Source organism: Oryzias latipes, chromosome 10 (genome assembly GCF_053564925.1).
Source record: "Oryzias latipes strain Hd-rR chromosome 10, Olatipes_Hd-rR_3.1".
In the NCBI taxonomy this organism is placed as follows: domain Eukaryota; kingdom Metazoa; phylum Chordata; class Actinopteri; order Beloniformes; family Adrianichthyidae; genus Oryzias; species Oryzias latipes.
The window spans coordinates 1,841,901-1,855,770 of record NC_136246.1 but is presented as its reverse complement, the minus strand read 5'-3'; positions in this window follow the sequence as shown (position 1 = coordinate 1,855,770).

Sequence of the window (13,870 nt, the reverse complement as noted above, 5' to 3'; positions counted from 1 at the left end):
GGATCCATCGATTGCAACTTTCGGACTCCCCCAGCAGTCGATGCTCTGTGATTGCTACCACCTACATACTTGTAGCTGCTCTCCTCGTGGCTGTTTTTATTGGCTTGTGTATTACTTCTAGTGGCAATGAGAAATGTAAAAGAAAATAAAAGGTATTGCCACCGGCCTTTTTTCTTTTGGACTGAATTGTGAACTTCAATCTGTACTGCGGTTGCCATCCTGGACACATCCTGCTGTTGATATCACTATAGAGCAAACAACAACAGATCCCAGCTCCCAAGAGGTGAGCTCTTTAAAAATCCAAATGGTTTTTGTACAATTCATGCTGACAGCAGTTTCAGGCACAGTAAGCTGAAAACTTAAACAAGACCGTCTCTTGTTTCCTGCACAAGGAATGATAAAGTTCTTCAAGAAACTAAGGGATATGATAACCAGCTTTTGAATGCCACACAGGTCTACGATGAGTGTAAATAGTTTGACTTAATTCATCCAGATTAATAGTTTTCTGACTTGTGTGTGTGCGGGTGTGTGTGTGGGTGTGGGTGAGGGTGTGTGTGTGTGCCCGTGTGTGGGCACACGGCTATTACCAAAATACTTTAACGAAAATTGAAGCATTTAACATTTTTTTGCAACGCCAACAATTGTCAATAAAGATCCTCATTCATTCAGATGACGTCTTGAAGTTGAGTAATGGCATCTGGGCTTAAAATCTTCTTACCTAAATGTTTTCTCACTCATCCAAGTGGCTTCATCAGTCATTACTCACCAAGCCACTTGGATGAGTGAGAAAATGTTTTAAGAAACTCAACTTCAGGTCCTGCCGCCACGAGTCAACTTCATATATCTCAGTAATCATGTATTCATGCTTTATTTCCCTGGTCAAGGTAGATTGGGAACCACATCTGTTAGGATCCCGGGCTCGTCTCCAAACCTGCCACCCATCATCTCATCAGCCTGCGGCCTTTATAAGGAACCACCACCCTACAGCTAACGTCAGTCCGTCTGCTTCACGTGGAAGTTCCATCGGCTCAACCTTCACCCTGGGACAACCTTTGCAGTTCATTCCACCCAAGCTAAGAACCGTCACGCCAGAACCCACCAACGTCACTGAGGACTTAATAAAACCCTCTTTCCTCATTCATCCTCCAGTCTCTGTCCTGCTTCTGGGTCCAGCCTCACTCATCCTAACAGAACGGACTGACCATCATGGACCCAGCAGGCTCAGAACCCACGATTAACCAGACCCTGTCCACCCATGCCACCACCCTGGACCAACAGGGACAGATGATCAACACTCTGTCCAACAACCAACAGGCCATCGCGCAACAATTAGCCCAGCTCCAGGCCTTGCTCCAAACCATAGCAGATTCGTCACACCCACCTTCATCTTCAGCTGCTCCTGAGCCGCCTCCTGTGAGTTCGCCGTCACCGGTCCGTGAAGCTCGCATTCCTAACCCGGATCCATTCTCTGGAACCTCCGATCACTGCCGTGGTTTTCTTCTTTAATGTACGCTGGTTTTTTCTCAACAATCCGCCATGTACTCTTCGGATGAAGCCAAGATTGCCTTCGTCGTGGGATTGTTACGCGGCCGGGCTCTGGAATGGGCCGAGGCCTTCCTGGCTAATCACAGTTCCGCTATGTCTTTTCAAAATTTTCTGGGTCACTTCAAACAGGTCTTTGAGACACCAGAGAGATACCATGACGCCTCTCGTAAGCTGCTCGGTCTCCGTCAAGACAGGCGCTCCGTGGCAGACTACTCTGTTGACTTCCGCATTCTTGCAACGGAAGCTGGATGGGACACAAGAGCCCTGCTGGAGGTCTTCTATAACGGACTGAACGACTCCATTAAAGATGAACTGTTGCATTATGAAAAACCGGCCTCACTTGACTGTCTAATCACTCTCTCCATCAGGATCGATAACCGCCTCCGTGAGCGCCGCAGTACTCGGAACTACAAGCCTCTACCAGCCTGCCCGAGACCCACTCCACGTCCAGCCACGCCCCCTTCCGGCCTTTCTCCGGCTGACTTTGCGGCCCATGCATTAACCCCTGAGGAGCCGATAGAGCTAGGGAGAACGCATTTAACACCTAAGGAAAGACAGGAGCGTTTCTCAAGAGGAGAATGCTTCTACTGTGGGAACAAAGGTCATCAAGTGGCAGTCTGCCCTCTCAAGCCAAAAGAGAGGGCCCTTCAGTGATTATGGGGACATTGAAGGGCACTGATGCTGTTCCCCCATCTTTGTCTAGTACTGAATTTTTTGTCTCCCTTTCATCAGGTTCCTGGTCACGTTCAGTTGCCGCTCTCATTGACTCTGGGGCCGAGGGAAACTTCATTAATAAAGAATTAGCCATTGAAGCCGGTCTTGCTCTCATTCCCCTGGATCCCTGCTTAAAGGTTAGTGCAGCTAATGGACAGCCCCTTACAGTAATCCAGCACCAAACTGCTCCTGTAACTCTAAGTTTTTCGGGCAATCATCATGAAACCCCTCCAGTTCTATGTTTTTCAGGCCACTTCCTCCCAGATCATTTTAGGTCGCCCTTGGCTTTGTTTGCACAACCCTCACATTGACTGGCAGTCTAATTGCATCCTGAGTTGGAGTCCCAATTGTCACTCTACCTGTTTGCGCTCCGCTCTTCCTGACCTGCAGACTACTAGTTTGCCACCAAACCCCCCTGATATATCTGGCGTCCCTCCTACCACGATCTTGCAGCTGTGTTTAGTAAACAGAACGCTTCGGTCCTTCCTCCTCACAGACCTTACGATATAGCCATTGATCTGCTTCCGGGTGCTACACTACCCTCCTCCCGGCTTTTCAGTCTTTCCAAACCCGAACTAAGAGCTATGGAACAGTACATCAAGGAGTCTCTGGCTGCAGGCATAATCAGACCATCTTCTTCTCCCCTGGCAGCTGGCTTCTTCTTCGTAGAGAAGAAGGACAAAACACTTCGTCCCTGCATTGATTACCGTCACCTCAATAACATTACAATTAAAAACAAATACCCCTTGCCGTTGTTAAATTCTGCTTTTGAATATCTCCACTGTATTCACCAAACTTGACCTCCGTAACGCTTATCACCTTGTGCGTGTTCGGGAGGGGGATGAATGGAAGACGGCATTTAAAACCCCCTTAGGTCACTTCGAATACCTGGTCATGCCGTTTGGGCTAACCAATGCTCCAGCGGTTTTTCAGGCTCTGGTGAATGACGTATTAAGAGATTTCCTAAACAGATTCGTATTTGTCTACTTGGACGACATCTTAATCTACTCCCCCTCATTGGACTCACATGTTCAGCATGTTCATCAGGTTCTTCAAAGACTCCTGGAGAACAAACTCTATGTTAAAGCTGAGAAATGTGAGTTCCATGTCCCTAAAGTCTCGTTCTTGGGCTTCGTCATCGAAAGGGGTCATGTAATCATGGATCCCACTAAGGTCTCAGTCATTAAGGAATGGCCCCGGCCTAAATCACGAAAGGACCTACAGAGGTTTCTCGGGTTCGCTAATTTTTATCGGCGCTTTATGCGTAACTATAGCATCATAGCACGTCCGTTGACTAGTCTAACATCCCCCAAGGTCCCTTTTGTGTGGAGTCCGGAAGCTGAGGATGCTTTTAACCTCCTCAAGGACCGGTTCACATCAGCACCAGTATTGGCTCAGGCAGATCCTTCCCGGCAGTTTGTTGTAGAGGTGGATGCCTCTGACACTGGTGTTGGAGCAGTTCTTTCCCAACGCACTGATGATGGGAAGCTCCACCCGTGCGCCTTCTTTTCCCGTAAACTGTCAGCTCCTGAACGTAATTACGATGTAGGGAACAGAGAGTTGCTGGCCATTAAATTGGCTTTAGAAGAATGGCGTCACTGGTTGGAGGGTGCTGAACATCCCTTCCTAGTCTGGACAGACCATAAAAATCTTGAATACATCAGTACAGCCAAGAGACTCAATCCTCGTCAGGCTCGTTGGGCCCTGTTCTTTAGCAGATTTAATTTCACGGTTTCTTTTCGCCCAGGGTCACGTAACATTAAACCTGATGCTCTGTCCCGTTTACATACCTCCGAGGACCCAACCATTCCCTCTGTTCCGATCCTCCCTTCCTCCTGTGTCCTAGCTGGCCTCTCCTGGGAGATCGAGAGCGCAATCCACCAAGCCCTGGCCAATCATCCGGACCCCTGACATGGACCAGCGGATCGCCAATATGTTCCCGCTTCGGTCCGGTCACAGGTCTTGACCTGGGTCCACGCCTCTAGGTTTTCCTGCCATCCTGGTTTCCATCGCACTCTGCTCCAGGTCAAACGCCGTTTCTGGTGGCCCTCCATGACCGCTGATACTAAGGCATTTGTTGCTGCCTGTACCATTTGCGCCACCAGTAAATCTACCCATCAGGCTCCCGCTGGCCTTTTCAATCCACTTCCCATCCCTTCTAGGCCTTGGACTCACATTGCAATAGACTTTGTTACCGGACTCCCTGTTTCTAAGGGAAACACAGTAATCCTAACCATTGTGGACAGGTTTTCCAAGGCCGCTCATTTCATAGCCATGCCCAAGCTGCCCACTGCTACAGAGACTGCCAGACGCCTTGTAGACGATGTGTTTCGTCTCCATGGCATCCCCTCTGATATAGTGTCAGATCGTGGCCCCCAATTCACTTCCCAGGTTTGGAAATGTTTTTGCCAGGGACTGGGTGCCACGTCCAGCTTATCTTCGGGTTTCCATCCTCAAACTAATGGTCAGACGGAACGCACTAACCAAGATCTGGAGTCTGCTCTCCGTTGCGTCTGTTCCCAGAATCCCACCTCATGGTCTGACCATCTCAGCTGGATAGAGTATGCTCACAACTCCCTTGTCTCCTCGGCCACCGGAAGGTCGCCTTTCAAAGCCTCTTTAGGCTATCAGCCTCCCCTGTTCCCCTCTGAAGAGGCTGATCTGGCAGTTCCCTCTGTGGCGGCTCATATACGTCGCTGTCGCAGGGTCTGGTCTGCTACTAGGCAGTCGCTGCTTCAGGCGTCCCAACGTGCCAAGACCACTGCGGACAGGCGCCGCTCCCCAGCCCCTGTTTACTCACCTGGACAGAAGGTTTGGCTGTCTACCAAAGACCTTCCTCTTCGAACAGAGTCACGAAAATTGTCTCCCCGCTTCATAGGACCTTTTGTTGTGGATTCTGTCGTCAATCCTGCCAGTGTCAGACTGCGCCTACCTCGCTCTATGCGGGTTCATCCTGTTTTCCACGTCTCTCGCCTCAAGCCGGTGGTCACCAGTCCTCTGTGCCCTCCGTCCTTGCCCCCTCCGCCCGCCCGGTTTGTGGATGACCATCCGGTTTACACTGTCCGTCGCCTCCTGGATGTGCGCCGGTGGGGCCGTGGTCTCCAGTTCTTAGTGGACTGGGAGGGCTATGGCCCGGAGGAGCGCTGTTGGGTGCCCCGTTCCTTCATCGTGGATCCTGCCCTGGTGAGGGATTTTCGTCGCCAGCATCCGGAGCGGTTTCGGCCGCCGGGTGGCGTCCCTTGAGGGGGGGGTCCTGTTAGGATCCCGGGCTCGTCTCCACACCTGCCACCCATCATCTCATCAGCCTGCGGCCTTTATAAGGAACCACCACCCTACAGCCAACGTCAGTCCGTCTGCTCCACGTGGAAGTTCCATCGGCTCAACCTTCACCCTGGGACAACCTTTGCAGTTCATTCCACCCAAGCTAAGAACCGTCACGCCAGAACCCACCAACGTCACTGAGGACTTAATAAAACCCTCTTTCCTCATTCATCCTCCAGTCTCTGTCCTGCTTCTGGGTCCAGCCTCACTCATCCTAACACACATCACTTTTGTTAGATTTTTGAATAAAAGCAAGCATTTGCTCTGGATTAGGGACAATAAATCATTTAAATTAAAGTCCATGTATTTTTTACATTTAATGGTAAACATAACAATACACTTTTCAGACTCACAAGAAGTTCCAAGTACCACAAATAAAATTTACATCATTTAGTTCTCCTATTTTATTTGTTGAGGACCTTAAAAATGGCCAATTAATTCTTCCGTAAATTAGTTATTCTAAATACAGGCCTAAAACGAAAAACTTAAATCTGTATAAGAAATCAGCACCACGTTAGCAGGGGAAGTGGAAGTAAATGAGCGACCCCGTCGCAATTTCAGGAAGATACTTGGCAGTGTTTTACAGGTTACTCCCCTAGGGCGGTTCAGTTAAGTAACACACCTGCTCAGCGTCTTATTTAAGTCCAGGTGTGCAGTTGTTCGTTCTCTTTCTTACATTCGTCACCCCTCCCTCCTCCCCGGCTTCCACCTGTGGGCTCCGTTAAGGAGGATTTTGTTACCCAAAAGTTTTATGGAAAATTATCTCATGGAATTGAACGGAGCCTTATGCCAAAACGAAAAAGTTGTGAATGCCAACTTAAAGAATGTGAATATTAAGTATGTGGAAATAAATATTTCTTACTGCAAGAGTTGTCTGACAGAAAGTATTTTATCATTATCCTTGTGCCTCATAGAAAGAAGTACTTCTATTACCTGAACATAGCCAGAAAAGACAAATAATGTCACAAGTTATGGAACCAATGTGTGAACTACAGAAACGTGACTCCAGAAAACCATTGCTTTTTACCCTGATAAAAATCTAAATTAATTCATTTTTTTTTATCACTCTTTATGTAGAAAATTGTATTTGTCCCCAAATTTGAGAAAAAAAGGAAATGAACAACAGAAGAACGTTTGAGAATAGTTCCTCTCTTTTTATAAATAAACGATGCTATCTCTGAGTTGAATTTCCATTTCATAGGAAACTATTGCTTGTTATTTTATTTTTAACTCTGGTGTGATTCTGTTCTGTCATCTAATGCCTGTTTGCTTCATCATGCATACATCCTCTGAGACAAAGTAACTGGACAACAATGATAGAGAAAACAACTGCTTAATAATTCAGCAGGCTGAGATTAAAACTTGCAGTTTTCCTGGCATGTTAATAAAAGGCAGAGTAATTACTTAAGAACCGCGTGTCACAGTTTCAATAAGAGCAGCCTAATGTGGTTACTGCCATTTCATGTGTAATTACTTACAATGGATCTTAGCATTCACATAGAGGTGCATTTCCACGAATCCCCTTGAAAAACAGATTCAGAAAGTAGCCCATTTTTTATTGAGCATTAAACCACTTCTGTGTGCAAGACCAAACAAGGTCAGATTGGGTTTCAGATAACAGTTCCTGCATAAGAGTTTGAATTTTTTAGTTCTGGTTTTAGTTGTTTTCTGTCAATTATAAATGAAAAATATGTATGGTTTTTAAATTATTATAATCCTAAAGCATATACCGATATCTGGATAAGAGAGTCGCTCTTCCAAAAACATTTTCAATTCACAAATGCTTTTATACATATTGCATGAGAAAAGATTTGAGCAAAGAACTGGACAGTTATTATGGCCCGCAGCACTCACAGAGTGCAAGGACCATATTGTAACTGGTACGAGGGTCGAACACTCAAAAAGTCCAAAACGTCAAAAAAACGCGTCAAAACGCCTAAAAATGGGGTCAAAAGTCGCCCAAAGCACACAACGACACGACAATTGTGTAACGCAAAAAAAATACACACACACACGCACAACACCAACGCAAAAACGTAAAAATTGTAGTCGCAAAAATGACGACAAAAACACAAAAATGCCCAAAAAAGCCCTCAAAAGACGGGTTTAAAGCCAAAAAGACATGCCCAGCCTATAGTAAAAGACAGGCCGCATTGAAATACATGGGAAATCCTAACCGCAAAAACTTCTATATTGTTTCTGCTTCGTTTCATTATTATGGCCCGCAGCAGTCATAGACTGCAAGGACCATATTGTAACTGCTACGAGGGTCGAACACTCAAAAAGGTCCAAAACGTCAAAAAAACGCGTCAAAACGCCTAGAAATGGGGTCAAAAGTCGCCCAAAGCACACAACGACACGACAATTGTGTAACGCAACAAAAATACACACACACACGCACAACACCAACGCAAAAACGTAAAAATTGTAGTCGCAAAAATGACGACAAAAACACAAAAATGCCCAAAAAAGCCCTCAAAAGACGGGTTTAAAGCCAAAAAGACATGCCCAGCCTATAGTAAAAGACAGGCCGCATTGAAATACATGGGAAATCCTAACCGCAAAAACTTCTATATTGTTTCTGCTTCGTTTCATTATTATGGCCCGCAGCAGTCATAGACTGCAAGGACCATATTGTAACTGGTACGAGGGTCGAACACTCAAAAAGGTCCAAAACGTCAAAAAAACGCGTCAAAACGCCAAAAAATGGGGTCAAAAGTCGCCCAAAGCACAAAACGACACGACAATTGTGTAACGCAACAAAAATACACACACACACGCACAACACCAACGCAAAAACGTCAAATTTGTAATCGCAAAAATGACGACAAAAGCACAAAAAAGCCCCAAAAAGCCCTCAAAAGACGGGTTTAAAGCCAAAAAGACATGCCCAGCCTATAGTAAAAGACAGGCCGCATTGAAATACATAGGCCACCTGACTGCAAAAACTTCTATATTGTTTCTGCTTTGTTTCATTATTATTATGGCCCGCAGCAGTCATAGACTGCAAGGACCATATTGTAACTGCTACGAGGGTCGAACACTCAAAAAGGTCCAAAACGTCAAAAAAACGCGTCAAAACGCCAAAAAATGGGGTCAAAAGTCGCCCAAAGCACAAAACGACACGACAATTGTGTAACGCAACAAAAATACACACACACACGCACAACACCAACGCACAAACGTCAAAATTGTAGTCGCAAAAATGACGACAAAAACCCAAAAAAGCCCCAAAAAGCCCTCAAAAGACGGGTTTAAAGCCAAAAAGACATGCCCAGCCTATAGTAAAAGACAGGCCGCATTGAAATACATAGGCCACCTGACTGCAAAAACTTCTATATTGTTTCTGCTTTGTTTCATTATTATGGCCCGCAGCACTCACAGAGTGCAAGGACCATATTGTAACTGGTACGAGGGTCGAACACTCAAAAAGGTCCAAAACGTCAAAAAAACGCGTCAAAACGCCAAAAAATGGGGTCAAAAGTCACCCAAAGCACACAACGACACGACAATTGTGTAACGCAACAAACATACACACACACACGCACAACACCAACGCAAAAACGTAAAAATTGTAGTCGCAAAAATGACGACAAATGCCCAAAAAAGCCCAAAAAAGCCCTCAAAAGACAGGTTTAAAGCCAAAAAGACATGCCCAGCCTATAGTAAAAGACAGGCCGCATTGAAATACATAGGCCACCTGACTGCAAAAACTTCTATATTGTTTTTCGAATGTTTATTATTATTATGGCCCGCAGCAGTCATAGACTGCAAGGACCATATTGTAACTGGTACGAGGGTCGAACACTCAAAAAGTCCAAAACGTCGAAAAAACGCGTCAAAACGCCAAAAAATGGAGTCAAAAGTCGCCCAAAGCACACAACGACACGACAATTGTGTAACGGAACAAAAATAAACACACACACGCACAACACCCCCGCACAAACGACAAAATTGTAGTCGCAAAAATGACGACAAAAACACAAAAAAGCCCCAAAAAGCCCTCAAAAGACGGGTTTAAAGCCAAAAAGACATGCCCAGCCTATAGTAAAAGACAGGCCGCATTGAAATACATAGGCCACCTGACTGCAAAAACTTCTATATTGTTTCTGCTTCGTTTCATTATTATGGCCCGCAGCAGTCATAGACTGCAAGGACCATATTGTAACTGCTACGAGGGTCGAACACTCAAAAAGGTCCAAAACGTCAAAAAAACGCGTCAAAACGCCAAAAAATGGGGTCAAAAGTCGCCCAAAGCACAAAACGACACGACAATTGTGTAACGCAACAAAAATACACACACACACGCACAACACCAACGCACAAACGTCAAAATTGTAGTCGCAAAAATGACGACAAAAACCCAAAAAAGCCCCAAAAAGCCCTCAAAAGACGGGTTTAAAGCCAAAAAGACATGCCCAGCCTATAGTAAAAGACAGGCCGCATTGAAATACATAGGCCACCTGACTGCAAAAACTTCTATATTGTTTCTGCTTTGTTTCATTATTATGGCCCGCAGCACTCACAGAGTGCAAGGACCATATTGTAACTGGTACGAGGGTCGAACACTCAAAAAGGTCCAAAACGTAAAAAAAACGCGTTAAAACGCCAAAAAATGGGGTCAAAAGTCGCCCAAAGCACAAAACAACACAACAATTGTGTAACGCAACAAAAATACACACACACACGCACAACACCAACGCAAAAACGTAAAAATTGTAGTCGCAAAAATGACGACAAAAACACAAAAAAGCCCTAAAAAGCCCTCAAAAGACAGGTTTAAAGCCAAAAAGACATGCCCAGCCTATAGTAAAAGACAGGCCGCATTGAAATACATAGGAAATCCTAACCGCAAAAACTTCTATATTGTTTTTCGAATGTTTATTATTATTCTTCTTTCTAACGGATCCGTTGAGCTCAAATTTGACCCCCGCCACATACCCGAAAACTCACCAAAATTGGCACACACCTAGGATAAATTGAAAATGAATTTTCGGCAAAGAGAACATCACCCCCCCCACAATGATGACATCATGGCGTGCGTTCCCGTCAAAAAAATGAATGGGCCGAAATCTGTTTATGGGGCCAAAAAAAAATATTTTGAAATACAGATACGATACCAAAACACGCGTGTTGGAGATATCCCAAAGAAGTTATGAAATCATTATGGGATGGCCACACGACCTACGGCTTGGCGGCCATTTTGTGGCAAACTCAGAGAAATGGCGATTTTCGTGTTTTTTCACAATATGGGAAAACGACACTTTTGTTCAAGCGATTTTCACGAAATTGCATACACATGCCACAAACACGATTTTACAACTACCAAAGAAGTTTCGTTGACCTTTGACCTTGGCAATGGGCGGCCATCTTGAATTTTCATAAAAAAGCACCTTTAGTAACGGATACAAACGAAAACTCGTCCTAGGGATTTTTATCGATCTTTTTGAAACTTCTCAGGCATCAATGGCAAGCTACTGTGGACAAAATGTTGGAATTAGAAGTTGTAGAATTTGAAACGCGTGCGCGTGGCGAATTCGCAACCGTCGCCATTTTAGCTAGCTCGAACATATTTTATCGGAATAGCCTGAAACTGAAATATGCGATACCCTGGCCCACACTGAATAAAATGATGTCACATACGACAAAATCCATAAAGGAATGTGGCCGTGGTAAACAAAAAACGATCGCAAAAAAAAGTGCTGACTCGGCAAAAAAAATTTTTTTCGGATTTTATTTTTAAGAATCGGCTAACCAAACCCAGATAACTTTGTCGGGTATATCCAAACAAAGTTTTGAAATGATTACGTGATGGCGACACGACCTACGGTTTGGCGGCCATTTTGTGCCAAAATCTGCCGTTTTGAGTTTTTCGCGATTTTACACAATATGAAAAAATGAACTTTTTTTCGAGCGATTTTCACGAAATTTGACGTGCATGTCCCTAGCGTAAGTCTACAATCACCTCTGGAGTTTCGTTGACCTTTGACCTCGGGAAAAGGCGGCCATCTTGAATTTTTTATAAAAAACACCTTTACCACCAGATTCAAACGTAAACTTGTCGTTGGAATTTTCATCGATTGGGTCGAAACTTTTTGGGCATCAATGGCAAGCTACTGTGGAAAAAATGTTGGAATTAGAAGTTGTAGATTTTGAACGGCGTGCGCGTGGCGAGCTAGCAAAGTGGCGCACTGTTATAACTCCCATGCATTTCAATACAATACAGTGAAAATTTAATGCATGCATTAATGCCTGAAACAGAATACATTGAAAAACACTGGATATGGACATATAAGGAATGTGGGCGTGGTTAGCATAAAACCACTGTTGCTAAGGACAACAAAAAGTTTACTTTTACCCATTTGTCCGAAACTGACGTCAATCTGTTCGTCCTCCAGAGGGGACCAAAACATAAAATGGTTGCTATGGAGATAAAATCAACAGAAAAGCCGCCATTTTGGAAAAAGTGGGTTTTTTATCAACTTATGACATGTAGCTCTCGCCAATGGAGGAATGTGTTTTTCTGAGTCAGTTGATGACGCTAATCGCTATGCTAGCACTTTTAGCTATGTTAGCATAACTAGCATAATTAGCATAATTAGCATTTCAGGAAATGTGTTTTTCTGAGTCAGTTGATGATGCTGATTGCTATGCTAGCACTTTTAGCTATGTTAGCATAGCTAGCATAATTAGCATTTTAGGTAATGTGTTTTTCTGAGTCAGTTGAAGATGCTGATTGCTATGCTAGCACTTTTAGCCACATTAGCATAGTTAGCATAGTTAGCATAATTAGCATTTTAGGTAATGTGTTTTTCTTAGTCAGTTGATGATGCTGATCGATATGCTAGCACTTGTAGCCACATTAGCATAGCTAGCGTAGTTAGCATAATTAGCATATGCAGTTTTGACTTGCCATTATAAAAAGTGGGCAGTGAGGGCGGTGGTGCGTAGAGTTGGGCGTGGAAGGCGGGTTGCGTCTGCGGGCCATACAACGCCGCTTGCGGCTTTAATTACGTTTCTTCTTTCTTACGGATCCGTTGATCGCAAATTTGACCCCCGCCACATACCCGAAAACTCACCAAAATTGCCACACAGCTGGGATAAATTGAAAATGAATTTTCGGCAAAGAGAACGTCACCCACCCCATGACGATGACATCACGGCAAGCGTTCCCGTAAAAAAAATGAATGGGCCGAAAATCGCTTATGGGGCCAAAAAAAAAAATTTCAAATTAGAGCAACGAAACCAAAACACGCGTGTTGGAGATATCCCAAAGAAGTTATGAAATTATTATGGGATGGCCACACGACCTACGGCTTGGCGGCCATTTTGTGGCGAACTCAAAGAAATGGCGATTTTCGTGTTTTTTCACAATATGGGAAAACGACACTTTTGTTCAAGCGATTTTCACGAAATTGCACACACATGCCACAAACACGATTCTACAACTACCAAAGAAGTTTTGTTGACCTTTGACCTTGGCAAGGGACGGCCATCTTGAATTTTCATAAAAAAGCACCTTTAGTAACGGATACAAACGAAAACTCGTCCTAGGGATTTTTATCAATCTTTTTGAAACTTCTCGGGCATCAATGGCAAGCTACTGTGGACAAAATGTTGGAATTAGAAGTTGTAGAATTTGAAACGCGTGCGCGTGGCGAATTCGCAACCGTCGCCATTTTAGCTAGCTCGCACATATTTTATCGGAATAGCCTGAAACTGAAATATGCGATACCCTGGCCCACACTGAACAAAATGATGTCACATACGACAAAATCGATAAAGGAATGTGGCCGTGGTAAACAAAAAACCATCGCAAAAAAAAGTGCTGACTCGGCAAAAAAATGTTTTTTCGGATTTTATTTTTAAGAATCGGCTAACGAAACCCAGATAACTTTGTCGGGTATATCCAAAGAAAGTTTTGAAATCATTACGTGATGGCGACACGACCTACGGTTTGGCGGCCATTTTGTGCCAAAATCTACCATTTTGAGTTTTTCGCGATTTTACACAATATGGAAAAATGAACTTTTTTTCGAGCGATTTTCACGAAATTTGACGCGCATGTCCCTAGCGTAAGTCTACAATCACCTCTGGAGTTTCGTCGACCTTTGACCTCGGGAAAAGGCGGCCATCTTGAATTTTCTATAAAAAACACCTTTACCACCAAATTCAAACGTAAACTTGTCGTTGGAATTTTCAGCGATCGTCTCGAAACTTTTTGGGTATCAATGGCACGCTACTGTGGAAAAAATGTTGGAATTAGAAGTTGTAGATTTTAAACGGCGTG